Here is a 16696-nt window from a genome sequence, read left to right on the forward strand (position 1 = left end):
TATTAATATTATTTGAATTATTAATAATAATAGTGTTATCTGCATCATTATCATTATCATTATCATTATCATTATCATTATCATTATCATTATTATTATTATTATTATTATTATTATTATTTTAACATCAAATTCATGTTATTTTAAATTTTTTAATAAGGATTACATTTCATTGTATTTTATGGTTAATACCTTTTTAATATATTTGTGTGTTTTAAGCGGTTTATATAAAACATATGTTTCTATCTAAAAGTATTGTATTCTTTTTTAATGGAATGATATTGAATAATATGCAAGTATTTTAATTCTGATAGTCATTATTTATGTTGAGTTTTTTTAAATATGTTTCTTTTTTATTTTGTTTTAATTGGGTCTCTAAATATGATGTAATTGGGTCTTTGCGGTTAATGAAATTAAAATTAAGTTAAGTTATTGTTGTGAAGTGGATTCATTGACGTGGCAAATACAAAGTAAGGTATGTGGAATATGTTAGATTAAAAACTTTAAGAATAAGTTTTTGAATATTGAATTTAGGAATCACGAAATAAGAGTTCTTGAAAACTAAATTAGGAACCACGATCTCTCACAGTCCAATCCAAAAATAGCTTTACAAATGAAGCTTGTGTTTCTTCTTATAACATTCCGTTTTTAAAATAGTAAAATACTACTAAAATGAGATATTACACGTATGAAAATTGAACTTCTATAAGAAAACAAACCTACGAAAGATAAGATCTACACTTGTAGAATCATCTAACTTCCTAACTGCTTCACCCTCACCTCTTACAGAACAACTGAATAGATTGTCTTCCTAAGCTCATACCATTAAGGTGATCATCTCAAAGAGAAAACAACACATAACAGACAACATAAAAGCAATGTTAAACTAGAATACAAATAATTAAATATATATTAGTACATGTTAAACATTCACCTAAGATACACACATCACATCAAACCAAGTAAACACTTTATGTATGACCACACTTTGACTTGACCATCCGGATTAGTATCAATATTGAGCTATGGCAGTTCATGCACTTGTTGTGGTGAAACATCTAGATCACTCGCCTTAGGCCAAGGTAAAATCCCTAAACTAGGACATCCTGTTATTCTCACGACACGTCTCACCCTTCTCTACTTAGGAATGAGTGACCATTAAAATGTCAGGATGAACTCCAAGATTGAGCTTCTCATATTCATACTTGCAATACTTGAAACCACCACTGAGAAGTTCCTCCTTGGAACTCTCTTCCATACCTTTGAAACCATTGAGATCACGTCACATTCACATAGTACACCAATACATGAGACTACTAATAATACATTAAAGAAATAGAAACACCCATACAAGTCATCAGAAATCACACGATAGCATCTTGATACTCACATTTATGTAAGGAAAACAACTTTGAAACCCTCAACAACAGCTCTGGAAGGGTTCAACCCCCCCCCCCCCAAAAAAAAAAAAAACTACCTAAAGAATGTCAAAAATCAATATCCAGAACCTTGAAAACTCCCTACAACTGTTGCAATGTCATCCAGTGGCGCCTGACCATCTAGGATCTAGCGCTCAGTGTTGGCACCACTTGAAACGAGAGCTCAACGCCCAATTTGGGCGCTCAGGTGCTATCAGTAGATACCAAACTCAATTTTCTCACCCTGAACACTTTACCCTCAACTTCTAAAGGTCCCTAGGACCTCCAAACCCTAAGAAAACTCTGAAAATATTGTTGTAACTTAAAATGACCCATTAAAACCCAATTTCACTTCTATAAGCTACCTAAACTCAATTCTACACTTTTTAACCTCCATACCAGTTTACAACCTGTCTAAACAAGTCTAAATACACTTGCTAGCATATTCTAATACCTCATTTTCATCCCAACTCTCCTATTTTCTATTTACAACCCTTAAAACCTCTAAAATGGACTAAAAACTCAACTTATGAAGTCATGAACACTTCCATAACAGATTTTACTGGTTTTAGCTCCTAAGCAAGTCCTAATAGGTATAGTAATAGACATCTAACCTTCCAGAACAATTTATACTCATTACTCCAAAATCTCACTACTCAAAATCCCTTTTTTACACTAAAAACACTTGAAAACTTCAACTACAAACCCTTCCTTTGCTATATAATAGTTTTCAACCATCTAGCCCTCCAAACAAGTCCCAATTTACCTCATGGTAGTATCAAATCAGTTACCATAACACTTTCATGCCTATTTCTCAATTTCATTAACCAAAACCCCCTCTTTTTAAGCTTGAAACCTAAGTGACTTAACCAATACTTTCAACAACCATTTGAATTCAATTTTAAACAATGAAACATCATTTCATACACAATTATAACAGTATCCAACATCACCATTTCATCACACCAATTGTATACAACATCATATTATCAAAACATCAATTTAACATACATAATGTTTACCCAATCACACCAATTTCACTAAAAAGTCTATAAAACGTAAAAATACCAAATTTATACTACAAACACAAGTAAGATAAGGTCTAGCTTCCCTTACCTCAAAAGAAACAACCCAACTCAAATAACGCTCCGCCGATTACTTGAACCGCAAGGAATACCTAGATGAACCTATGAAACACCAAATTGAAAATGGACAGAGTCCTTAGAACTCTAGATGAACCAAGAACGAGTAGGAGAGGCATGATTACACTTGCAACAATACCAGATTTTTCTAAAACAGATTTGGAACGGAAGGGAAAAAGGAGTTGAAACCTACTTTTTTATTCTTGAAACTGATTGGATAGGAATGTAAACCTTGTCGACGTGATCAATTAGGCACCTCCTGATCGTCAAAGAGATGACTAGGAGTTAGAAGTCCTAGAGAAAAGGTAGAGAACTCTAAAAAAGTGGTTTCTAGAGAGATGGTACGTTTTAAAATAATGAAACTCGTTTATAGCAAAACTATTTATAATAAAACTCTTTAATATTAAAATAATCGAGTCTCACTATTTTTAGACTACCATCATTTCTAAAATACCATTTTCTTGGATTTTAAGTTCTTCTCCCACGTGCTGAATTCAACAACTTGGAATTTCCCAAACACAAAAATGAAAAGGAAATCAAGCCAATTGCGACTTTTGGAATTGAACTCGAAAACCCAACACCAACCAAACACCAATTGTAGAAAAAAAAATCCAACAAAGACGAAGGTTGCCAATGCTATCACGATGGATTCTCGCCTCTCGCTGGCCATCAAAACTTCCCTACAACTCTACCTCTGGTTCGTGGCTAAGAAGGAGCAGCACGCCTCTAGATTAGCTCCACCATGGCACCTGAACGAAGAGCAGATCGTTGTGCCGCAAAGAGGACCCTAGATTGGGATTTTACGAAACTCACCAGATCAAGGGAGGAAGAACCGGTGGTTGGATCGCTGGGTTGGACGTTGAAGATGAATGAACAATTCATGGCTCCACCATTGCGGAGCGAACCGTGACAAGGAATGAAAAAGATGAGAAACAGTGCTGGCAAAAATTGGGTTCTGAACCTGTGAGGAAGAAGAATCAGATATGATTTTTTTCAAATTTTAGGGTTTCTAATTGAGATTAGGTTCCCTTATATAGGATTTTTATTTATTTAATCAAAACAACTCAAAATTAAATCCTAATGAGCCAAATTAGATTTCAAAAACATATTTCTTTAATTTTTTTATTTTACATATTTCATTGTCACATCAATTAATGAATCCAGCTCACAACCACAATTCAGTGTAATTTTAACTTTGTTAATTCAATTTAATGGTAAGAACGCACTGATTTTTCATATTTAGGATCTAATTGAGACAAAAAATAAGAAATGAATCTATTTAAGAAAACCCAACATAAATAATGACTATCAGAATCATTAAACCTTCATTTTAATATAATATAACTAAAAAAAGTTTTATTATAAATTTTAATCATATAAAAAATATTATTTTATTATACATTACTAATCAATTATAATTTTATAGTTTAAAACAATGAAATTCATATCTAAATATTATGTTTTAATCTTATTATTATTGTTTGTATTATTATTTTTGCTGATTTTATTATTAGAATTGTTATTATTGTTATTCTTATTAGTATTAGTATTATTATTAGTATAATTTATTATTATTATTATTATGGTTGCCATTATTATTTTTTTATAATTCATTAACTTAACAAAAAAGAATATTAAAATAATATTATTTATTTTTAATTAATTTATTATAAAAGAAAAGGTATCCTTAATTAATTGTTTAATTATTATTATATTATCAAACTTTTTATTTAAAATTATATTTATAACTATACATAATTATAATACTTAAACATAATTATATAATTAAATTGTTTATTCAACTATAATAATTATATTAATTTGTTTAATACAGATTAAAGAAAAAAACACTGGTCCCATACCAGTTTATTGTAGAAATCAACCTAACAAAAATATTGGTTTGGGACAGGTATTTCCAACAACATACCCTAACTCACCTTCATCAGTAAAATCATAATAACAAGAAGGATTTCGGGCAGTGAAGATTTATTTTTAATATATTATTTTAGTTTTTAGAAAGTGGAAATGATGGCGCTTGCACATCACATGGTTGAGGAAAAGTGTCAATGCAATAGCTATCCATTAATGTCACTCTCATAGCTATCAAGCTGTTTTGTCAATTAAAGGAATTTAAGAGTATGTATTTCTCAACGTCAATTATTCCTTCTATTCTTTCTAAAGTCCTGCCTCTTACCTGCATTTATAATATTTTATAATATTTTTCCTTTTACGTATGTATAATCAAATTTGTATTATTATGAAAAAAAAATTATTATACTAAAGTTTATGAGGTAAAAATAACTATTAAATTAATAGAAATAATAAGTTTGTCTTTTAACTTTTGTTTTCTCTGTGAAGAGAAAATGTGAGAATGAAATGAGCATAAACATTATGAGATTCAAAAGACAAGGGAAGAAAAATTAAAAAATAAATATATCTTAACCATATTTTTTTATTTTTTATAATATTTAAATTTATGTTTCACTGTTTATTAACTTTAAATAGCTGTTTTATTAAAAAAAATAAAAAAATTTCATTTGTAAAACTTTATACTCTTTAAACAATTTTCATTAATTCTTAATTGTTCAATTAATTTTACATATGAAAAGTTTTATAAGATTTTTCATATATTTTTCATTTTATTGTATCACTAATTATATATATTTGTTTTTTTATATAATTCCTTTTAATGTTGTATTAAATCACTTATAATACATAATTTAATTATTTTTATTTTTTTAATATTTTTTTTGTACGAGATTTAGTTCAAATTAGTTCAAGTAATTTATCTTTATTAGTATATAAAAAGTAAATATTTTATTATAATTTAGAAAAGATGTATGGTTCATTTCATTAATGTTTTAAAATTTAATAAATATTATGGTTTTTATAAAATTTATTTATATGTAATTGTATAATCTTTTATATAATTATTTACCTTTTTATCAATTATTATTTAATATATGGTTTAAAATTTATATAATTATAATTTTCTTAATATTTGATATTAAAGATAAAATTAGGTAATTTTAATATTAAATATTTGATAATATTTTTTTTTCGGTAATTTTTCTTCATAAAAGTTAATTAAATGATATTAAAATAATAGAAAATATATCTATTACCCAGTAAAATAAATAATTTATACTACTACATGAAGAAATTTTTTCCCTTTTTGGTGTTTACATTTTTTTTTCTATTATATAACTTTATAAGTTACTTTTGTAGTAGATCCATACATTAGGGGAAGAACTTTTTTGTAAGTTTTGTCCTTTAACGTTCGCTTGTATTTAATTCATCATTTGATATAGACAACGTATCCCAAAAATCTCAATCTTTCATCATCATCTCTTTGATCCTTTGATTCAAAAGGCTGATGAAAAAGAAACAACTCACTAAAACAAAAGTGTTGATCCAATTACGGTTTTTACGATTGAAGACACTTTTGATGAATAACTTCCTTCTTGGACAACACTATGGGTTTGAACAAAGACAAGTCACATAGCTCCATCACCAAACTTGTTAAAGACAAGATCGTTTATAAGATTGAACTATCAAAATATTTTGAAATTTAACAAACAACAATACATGAAATGAACATATTACAAAGTCTTAACTTTGGAAAAACAATAAAACTAAAAGATAAGTGGTTTATAAAAAAGCTATGTGAAAACTAAATATCTTGAGAAAAGCTTTAGTAAATACACCAATATATGAACAAACGCACTACTAAACGATTCCCCTTTTAAATGCTTTAATGAGAATCTTGTTAATGCACTCATGTTATAAATTGCTAAGTAATGCTCAAACAAGCTCTCAATATGTCTTGATAGATAAAATATCAAAAAATGTTTATGGAAGGTACCATATAAGTCTTAAACGATGATATAAAAACTTGTGTTGAAAGACACTTTGCTAAATGCGCTTTTGAATGGAACAAAGATAACTTAAAGAAGTGTTTTCAATAAAAGCCTTACACAGGCTAGCCAATACCTTGTGCCAAACAGTTTCTTTCATCCAACGATGAAATCTTCATAAACTACTTGATATCTTAGTTAAATGCTTAAACAGTCAAATCCTTCCTGAGCAACAAAAAAATGTAAAAAACACTTTATCGTTCTAAACACACATTAAATGCAATTAAATGCACAACGTTTAAAAAACAAAAAAAACAAATGTTCAGAAAAAGGACATATCTGTTTGCATGCATATCTACTATACTTCGTGCAAATTACCTATGTCAAGTATTTACCTGCTCTAGAAGTGGATGTTAGAGACTAAGAAGACATTTACGAAATGTTTTCTCTATCAAAAATCGTGCCAAAAAGTTCGCATAACCTACTTTTTGATAAAGAACTAAAAAAGCACATATGCTCTGACAAGTTGACTTTAACCAGCGACTGCTACCTACAACAAGGCTAAGAAGATTCGAAGATCAAAGCAAAGTATTATCTAATGACATTTTCTTGAAACCTATAAATTGAAGAATATCGAAGAAAAAAGCAAGAGAATAAGCACATGAAGAAAAAGGAAAATATCTATGAAAGAAAGAAAAACTCAAAAGAAAAAAAAATACACTCAAGCTTCATAAAATCATAAGCTTATTATTGTAAGAGGAGAAAAAAAACTCAGAGAGTCTATTAGATTGAATTATATTATATACACATCCTCTCTATGAGACCGATCATCTAAGGACTTGCAAGCAATCTATTTGATTGCAAATTCTAAAGAGAATTCAAACACTTAACACTTAACTTAGTGGAGTTAAATTGTAGCTAGACAAGTTTGTCAAGTGGAAACAAGGAGTGAGTGAAACTCAACTAGACAATGTATTGGGAAGATACCAGGAGTGGTGAAATATACTGCACAACCAGGAGTGGGTGAAACTCAGTTCTAGTCATAGTATCGGGGTTACTTAAAGTGACTAGGTGATACCAAGAGTGGTGAGAATATACAGTTCCAATCTTATTGAAGATTATAGTAGAACGATCTAAGACGTCTTAGAGGTGAACTGGACGTAGCTCGATGGAGTGAACTGTTAGCAAAAAGAAAAAGATGGACATCTTGCTTCAATAAAGGATTTTGATTATGATGTTTCATGGAGAAGTGTTGAAGAATTAAAGAAGTGTTTGGTTTTAAGAAATACTTTGAAGACTCAATATTTAAGTTGTTAAAGACTTGCAATTTGTGTATTGTAATTAATTTAGTAATTCAAGAGTCAATAGGTAGAAACCAAGTAGTAGGGCACTCAGAAAAAAAAAATCATTAAAGTCTCTGTGGTAATCAATTATCACTAAGGATAATTGATTATGATAGTAAGAAATTATTATTTGAAAATATTTCGAGAATAATCGATTATCAATGGCAGTTGTGAACCCGACTCTTAGTTTTTTGACCTAATTTTCAAATGCAAGAGTCTATAAATAACAAACTTAAACCATTATAGAGTACAGAGAATAATCTGGGGAAACTATTAATGTTTAAGAAAGCTTGAGGTTTGGTGCTTGAAGAAGGAGAAGCTTTACTTAATGTGCCTGAGTTGAAAGTTGTTCTCTACCATGCAGAATCAAGTTGTTCGTTCCTTCGTGTGTCGAAGGAAGGTGTTATGTCATCTCTTATCGGTTAAGAGAGGTGTTTGTTAATCCTTCTTTGTTCACTTTATATTGTATTTTGAACTACATTTTAGTGAAATGTTAATCATTCTTTTTGGACGAAATAACAATTGGACATAAAATCTTTTGATTTGAACCCGTATAAAAATTACTTGTGTGAATCTTCTCATCCTTACTCTATTTCACTTATTTCCACCGAAGATTTTTTTTAAAGAAAATCAATTTTTTAATTAGAACCAATTCACCCTTCCCTACTTGGTTTTGTCCAAATACACTTTTAAACATTACGTTACGTGATATCGATTCCAACAATTGGTATCAGAGCTTGTTTTGATATTCTTTCAAACTTTTCGAAAATGGCCGGACAAAGCCAAATGTATGCTCAGGGTGCCTCCATTAACATATTCCCTCTTTTTACTGGTGACAATTATGCATTCTGGAAAGTCTGAATACAAATATTCATGAAGTCTATTGATAGAGACATCTGGGAAGGAGTTATAAATGTTCATATAATTCCTACTATAATTGTAGGTGGTGTAGGAAGAAAAACCATATTTTTTGTGGACTAATGAAGAAAATAAACGAGTTTAATTTGATACAAAATCTCGAAATATAATTTCATTTGTTGTCCAATTTGGAAATCACAATAATTAATGATTTTAATTTAAATTATTATAAAATTTTAATCATCAAATAAGTGTAACATAATAATTAATAATTTTAAAATTATTATAAAATTTTTAATTATTAAATAAGTCTGAAAATTAACATCATAATCAATAATTTTTTTTATTATTATGCGAATAAAAATCTTAATAATTAAGTTCAAGATCTAAAACATAATAATTAAATACATTTATTAATTCATATATGTATATATATTGATGTACTTAAAAACTATATATTATAATACGTGTAAAAAATACGTAAAGCATATTTACCAATACGTATTAATATATGTATATGCATTATCTTTTTGGTTTTTTTAAATAAAAGATTATTAGTCAGGTACAGAATGAATGGAAAAAAAAGGCATAGAATGTTTCTTTAGCTTATATGTACCCAATTTATCAGCCATTGGCTTCGTATTTGGTAAAACAAAACATGTGAAAGACGTAAGAAGGAGAGTTATCGGCAAGAATCAATTGGGAAATGAACGCAACAAAAATAATAGAATGAAAAAGCCTACAACATTAGATAAAGTTTCTTTCTTTTTGCCTACCGTTTTGGCCTACTTTCTGCCTGGCAGTCTACTATTTACTTTTTCCGTCACTTCTCTCTCTTCTTCTTTTTTTTAGTATTTTTTAGTCGTCTGTCTAGCTATTAGGTTCAAATCTTGTACCACCCCTCTACAATGGGATGGACCTTCTTTTCTTTAAAGACCAATTTTAATATATTTAAAAAAACACAGAAAAAGAAAACTTATGCCAATCAAGAGATTTTTTTTTTTACTTTGTCTTATATTTAAAAATAATTATATATGAATATACTACTTCTCTTTAATATTATTTAATATATATATATATATATATATATATATATATATATTATTTAAGATAAAGAAAACATTTTTTTATACTTTCATAATTTTTTGTAAATACTAAATACTAAATATTTATTTTTTTCAAATTAATGTTATTTTATTAATCAAAATCTTTTAGAACTAAATTTTAATTATCCAAAAGAAATTGGGTACTTCTAACTCTATGGAGAACATTAAATGTTTCTTAAAAAAAAAAGTTGAGTTGAAAGTTACTTAATGAATAAAAAATCAGGACATTTTTAACCTATTAAAGATTAGGATGGAAAAATAGGTTTGGCTCAACGGACCAACCCTGAAGAAAAAGATGGGTTGGGTCAGAATTTTAACCCATTAGTCCATATTAATTTGATTCGTTTGGTTTGTTAAATCAATGGATCGGTGAGTTGCTCCCTCCATCATCTCAAGTGCTACCTAACACTTCTCCAATTTTTCTTTTATTCTAAAATTACTTTTTCTTACATTTACTATTTACCTTTTTAACTTTTAATGTTAAAATCCTAATCCTTCCCTCACTCCTTATTTTCACTTTCACTCTCGAATAGTAATACTCTCACTTTCTTTCTTTTTTTCTTTGCAACCTCACCCCTCATTTTCCCTTTCTTTCTCTTTTTCTCTAGAACCCTCCCCCCTTCCTTTACTTTGTTTCTCTCACTTTCTCTCTTTCTCTGCAACCCCCCCCCCCATCCACTTTCCCTTTCTTTCTTTCTCTTCCTTTTGTTATTTCTCTGTAGGCCCACCCTTCACTCTCCACTTCTCTCATTCTTGTTTGGTCTCTAAGAGGCTAGTGTTTCTTTGCTCTTCTGTTGTAATTGATTGTATGATATGTGTTGTTTGTGTTTTGCATTGTATGATATGTGCTCTCTGATCGCTTCAACGGATATGGGGGATCTGTTGGCCCTTCAACGGATGTCAATATATGTTAACGGATGTTGACATCCTTTGAAGGCCCAACAGATCTCCCATATTTGTTAAGTCTTCACTTTTCGTTTTCTTGATTTTTTAGGTTATTAATTTAATTATATTTAGGTTGTTAATTTTTGTACATTTATTATTCTTTATTTATAATACATAATAGTTGCAGGTGATGGAGTTGGGGTCCTCGGCTATAGAAAAGAAAGTGTGGTTGTGCAGGTATGTATAAGTGTGCGTCAAAAGAATGGAAGAAGGGTTCATAAAATGCATAGGTTAGATTTTAGTAGGTATAGAAATTTGAATGTTTGAAGAGAAGAAGGATGTGGGAGAGTTTATTGGGTCATGCAGTATAGCATATGCAAATGGAAGAGTGAGAAAAGAAGGAAGTTGGATAATTAGATGATGTTATGTTGTGGTTGGTGAGGGAGTTATTGTTACGTGAACATTAAAAGTTAAAAAGGTAAATATTAAATGTAAGAAAGGGTAATTTTGGAATAAGAGAAAAATTGGGGAGGTGCAGGGAGCACTTGGGGTGGTGGAGGGAGCAACTCTCAATGGATTGTAGGATAGGTTGGGCGTTGATTGATCTGTGACCCGTTAACATGAAGTAAAATGGGCTAGCTTGTGACTCGTATCAAAGTTTTTTGTTTAGAGTTTTTTCAACTTTAGTAATAATTAACATAAATAATGAAACCAAATTTTTTAAGAATTAATTTTCATCTATGAATATGTGATTTTTATCTCCATATATATTAGTGTAGTGCACTCTTCTTTATCTTTTTTCTTCTAATTAATAATTTAGTAATGATATAGGACTATCTCTTAAACATATGTGACAAGAACTTGAAGAAGAACATTTACAATTCAATAGATCTATGACAAGGTCAAAAATCAAAGCACGTCACCTTGAATATTATAATGTTCCATGAAGGAGAGAACTTAAAGAATATTTATATTAGTTTGGAAATAATGAATTCAATTTTTTTTTATTAAAGTTTTGTTGAAACCGATTCACTTTTGACAAATAATAATCTATATATTCTTTATATGGTGACTTCCTATTATGAATCCTTAAATATGGAATTGCATGATATGAAGCATAATATTCTTTGAGGATATTGAGTTTGGGGGGAAGAATAAAGTTTAGAGGAAGAATCGTTGGAAGTAATCTGATTCACAAAGTTCAAAACCTCTAGTAAGTTTATAACTTCTATAAGAACAAACTCAAGATCCTTATTTAGCATGTGCTTCACAAGGAGTATAAATCTATGCAAGACAATAAGGTTTGAGAACTTATCCTATTACCATAAGGTATGAAACCCATCGGAAATAAGTGAATATTTAAGACCAAAAGTGATTCTAATGGTAATATGGAGAGGTATAAAGTTTGTGTGATGAAGGACTATACTCAAAAGAAGAGGGCTTGTATGTTGATGACATCCATAATGCTTTTATCCTGAAGGATAATAAATTAAGGGATTCTATAGTTACTAAGGAAGACAAGTTTAGTTTCAATCAATGCCCAAAAAGAAATGTAGAAATTCAAGAAATGCAGAAGATTCACTATGTTTCAGCAGTAAGGAGTCTCTGATGTATATCCAAGTATGTATGTCCAAGTATGTATGCATCTGGATATAGCATACACAATTGGGGTTCTAGGCAGATATTTAAGCTATTCATGAATGGATCTTTGGAAAGAAGCCAATAAAGTTATGAGATTTTTTCAAGAGAATAAAGGTTTATAAGCTCACATATAGAAGGTCAGACCAGTAAGAGATCATCAGGTATTCTGAAAATTTTGTAGAATGCTAAGATAGTTTAAGATCCACTTCAGGTTACATTTTCATGATAACTGGTGGTGTAGTTTCTTGGCCCATTACCAAGCAAACTCTTATGGCTTTATCCACTATGATTGCAGAATATGTAGCAACTTATAAGGTATATGGCTGATTTTTGTCACAGGGTTGCGTATTATGAAAGGAATTGAAAGACCAATCAAGTTATATTGTGACATCAAATCAATCCTTAAAGAAAGAGTACAAAGTGCATGGATTTCCATAGAACACTTAGGGACAAACTCCTTGATAATATATCCTCTTAATAAGGCAATTACACCCAAGGTCTTTCATGAGCATATTGCTTATATGGGTGTTTTACAGTTTGAGGAATCTTTGGTTCAGTGGGAGTTAGTCATCTTTGTGTGTTTGTGTTCTATGTTTGGCTTTCATGTATGGATACATTATAGTTTATTATTCGGATATCACACTCTACAATAAGGTTATATGTTGATCTCATTAAGTTAAAGTAAGAACTAGTTGAAAATAGACGTGTGCAGATCACCTTCACGTAACTTTTCATGCTACACATTTCATGATGGATCCATGTCATTTGGTTCTGTCAGCATTAGTGACCACTGTTGGTTTGGTTACGATTGTTGCAATTAAAACTGCTTTGGTTCTACATGCGGATATAATCAATGGACGGGACTTTGGGATATGGTATATATAATGACATTTTTGAGCTCGTAAAGTCTAACACATTTGTAAGGATTTATAAGGATATATATATTTTTGACCAATGGGAGATTGTTAGCAATTTGGGTCACTTATATATATATATATATATATATATATATATATATATATATATATATATATATATATATTAAATGTGTTAGGATCATTATATTTTATTAGTCAACTTTATAAAGTGGTCTAATTAAGATAAATATGGCTAAGGGTATATTTGTCATGAAAGGTATATTGTGTAGAGATCAGCGATAATTTTAATTTGTTGAAGGGGCCAAATTATAATTATTAAAACTAAAGAATATTAACTGTCAGAGGTTATTTAAAGGGTCATGGTCCCCATCAGTGAGCATATCATATCATTCATGTTTCTTTCTCTTTATCCCCATTAGAAGAGAAAATCTAGAGGGAACTAGGGAAGATCAAAGACCAATTCAGGTTCTTTATAGAGGGAAGATCAAAGACCAATTCAAGTTCATTATAAAGGGAAGATCTGAGACCAATTCAGGTTCTTTGTAGAGGGAAGATCAGGGACCAATTTAGGTTCTTCAATAATTGTTCCTAATGTCTAATCCTTCAGGTGCGCTTCCACTTTAATGTTCTAAGGGTATTGGGAACTGCTTTGATTAAAGGGTTTATTGTTCATTGTTAATCTGTCAATCATAAAATTTCTAACACCACGAAAAAAGGAAACAAATATATACTGAAAGAAAAAGAAAAAGAGAAAGTAAAGATCCATGAGTAGAATTTTTTTGGTAGATCTAAACACAATTATTATGTTGCATTATTATTTATAATTGTTAATCTAATGAATTATATTCAGTCTTTTTTTTAGGGTCTTCGTGTTGTCTCATTTAACTTTTTTTAGGGTCTTCGCGTTGTCTCATTTAAATTTTAAAAATCCTTTGTAGATTTGTCTAAACTTTTATATTTTCTTTGACCTTTTGAGTCAATGTTTAGATCTCGCAACGTTTTCCACATTATTGGTCCACTCTTTGCGTAAGCTACTAAAGTTTTGTTGTCAAACGCTAAAGGGAATTTGAGTGGTAAAAGGTAAGAGAGTACATTCAAGAAAAAGCCTATAAGTGTGAGACACAAATGAAATTTGAGTGAAACACTTAGACAAGTAATGAGTATCATGAGCACAATTAAAGAATAATTTAGGAAATTAAATAAGTTTTAATTTAATTCTAATTTTACATAATGTTAGATTCGCTGGGTGAACCAGTTTGTGTTCGTTGGGTGACTGGCCTTGCTAGGTGAAAGTTTATGTCTATAATTTTTGTTTTTTGTTATTTTTATGTGTTTATGGTTTTTAGGTTTTTGTAAACTTATGTGCCTGTGTATAGAGGTATGAAGAGCTTATGTAAACACTTTTTGGTCATATTAGATGCATTTGCATTTTCTGAGAGAGGATTATCTTGGTTCTTGGATTAGAATTATGATTCTTATCAAAGATCAACATCTTTGTGGCGAATCTTCACATGACTTATCAATCTGCTAGATATTGTGGCATCTTCATCCCTACCTTATTCTACATTTTTTTCTAATTTGTTTTTGTTGTGTATCTTGAGGATTCAAATTCAGAAGTGATTGTATTCTTTCTTGAATAGGATTATATAAAATAGTTAATCAAGGACAATCAAGTTAAACAAACAAGTTTTCTTAAAATAAAGGATGGGTCAAACAGGCTGGCTCGTTAGTTGGTCAGCCTATCACGGGACGGAACGAGTTGCATTTTCTAGCCCATGATGTGTAAATAAGTTAGCCTATTCCAGCCTATTTTCAATGGGTCAAAACAAATCGGACTTTACCTATTTTGTTACTCCTAATTAAAGATATTATTTGAAGAATAAAAATAAGTAGAACGATTATCATTTTTCATTGTCAAAACTCTATTGAATTTTTTCCTTACCCATAAAACTTTTGTAAGAACATTATTTGTCTTCATCCTAATAAATTAGTGGGGAGATCCTAAATCTTGTATGTGCTAAGAGACATTATCCTCTCTAGTGAGAAAAAATAGTGATATTTAGATTACATAGAATTTGTATTTGTCTTCAGTCAAGAGTGATCTACTAAAAGAATACTTAATTGAGTTAGATGTGACTTATAAAAATAATACTTGAACGAGTTCTAAGTGAGAGTCGAAATAATACTCAGGTTGAGTGAGAATTGACTTGTTGATAGAATACTTGAATGAAGTTAACCAAAAACAGTCTAAAGCTAAAAGAATACTTAAATGTACTTCATAGTTTTAGTCTTCTTAGTGGAACTTGACTAATTGGTTGAAAATTGTACATAGCTTATATGATAAGGCAAACTAGTATAAAAATATTGAGTATTTATTTTTTTCCTTTATTTGTTATACTGTAGGCTATAATTGTTACATTAACAAAAATAAGAAAAATAGTTAAAACTCATTGCAAAAAAAATTTGATAGATTTTCAATCTTCATTCACATATTGTCTAACCATACATCATTAGACGATACAAGTGAAAAACTACAAAAAAAAAAAATTACAACTCAAACCTATCTTGTTGTGTAATTTTCTTTTTTTACACACACATATATACACACAGACATAGAGACACACAAACACACATACATAGAGACATAAAGACAATGGCACACATACATGTAGGCACACAAACACACACAAAGACAAAGACAATGACACACAGACAAATTGACACATAAACACACACCGACAAAAAACACACATACATAAATATGCACACATGCGCACACACATGAGATGTTGGGCTTTCTATTCTTTCATAATTCATATAATGTTTTGTGTTGGATTGACCTTAAATAAATCCTATTTTGAAGATAGCAAACTATATTGACTACTTCAGCCCAAAAGTGCTTAAGGGTGTTAGAATCATTTAACAAAGCTCTGGCTATTTCTTGTAAAGAATGATTTTTTCTCTTAACAATCTCATTTTGTTGTGGTATCTTTGGAGTTGAGAAATTGTGATTTATGCTAAAGTTTTCGCAAAATTTTTGAAAATGTTAATTTTCAAATTCTCCGCCATGGTCACTTTTGATTGACACAATCTTACCGCCTTTTTTATTTTCTACCTTCTTACAATGTTTATAAAAGGCGTCGAAAGTATCATCCTTATAGGTTAAGAACTTCACCCATGTCCATCTAGAAAAGTCGTTGACTATTACCAGTCCATAGCGTTTACCTCTTACAGACGCAGTTCTTGTAGGACCAAATAGATCTATATGAAGCAGCTCAGGAGGTCTTTTACTTCTTATCTATACATCAAACTTCGTACTTCATTTCTTCATTTACACTAAAAATTAATCAACATACATCCTTTATCATTATCGCAACATCATCCTTTTCATGTTCCATATATCTCCATAAAAAATTGTTTTAAACAAGGTCTTTCTACATCATCATTCTCCTATCATTTTTCAATAAAGTACACACATTTTTCTTATTCCAATTTTTCCACACATTTTGCTCACTTTTCTAAGGTTTTGGATTTTTCTTTTACTTTTTTTTACTACACTTATTTCGTT

This window comes from Vigna radiata, chromosome 5, assembly GCF_000741045.1.
Source record: "Vigna radiata var. radiata cultivar VC1973A chromosome 5, Vradiata_ver6, whole genome shotgun sequence".
Classification (NCBI taxonomy): domain Eukaryota; kingdom Viridiplantae; phylum Streptophyta; class Magnoliopsida; order Fabales; family Fabaceae; genus Vigna; species Vigna radiata.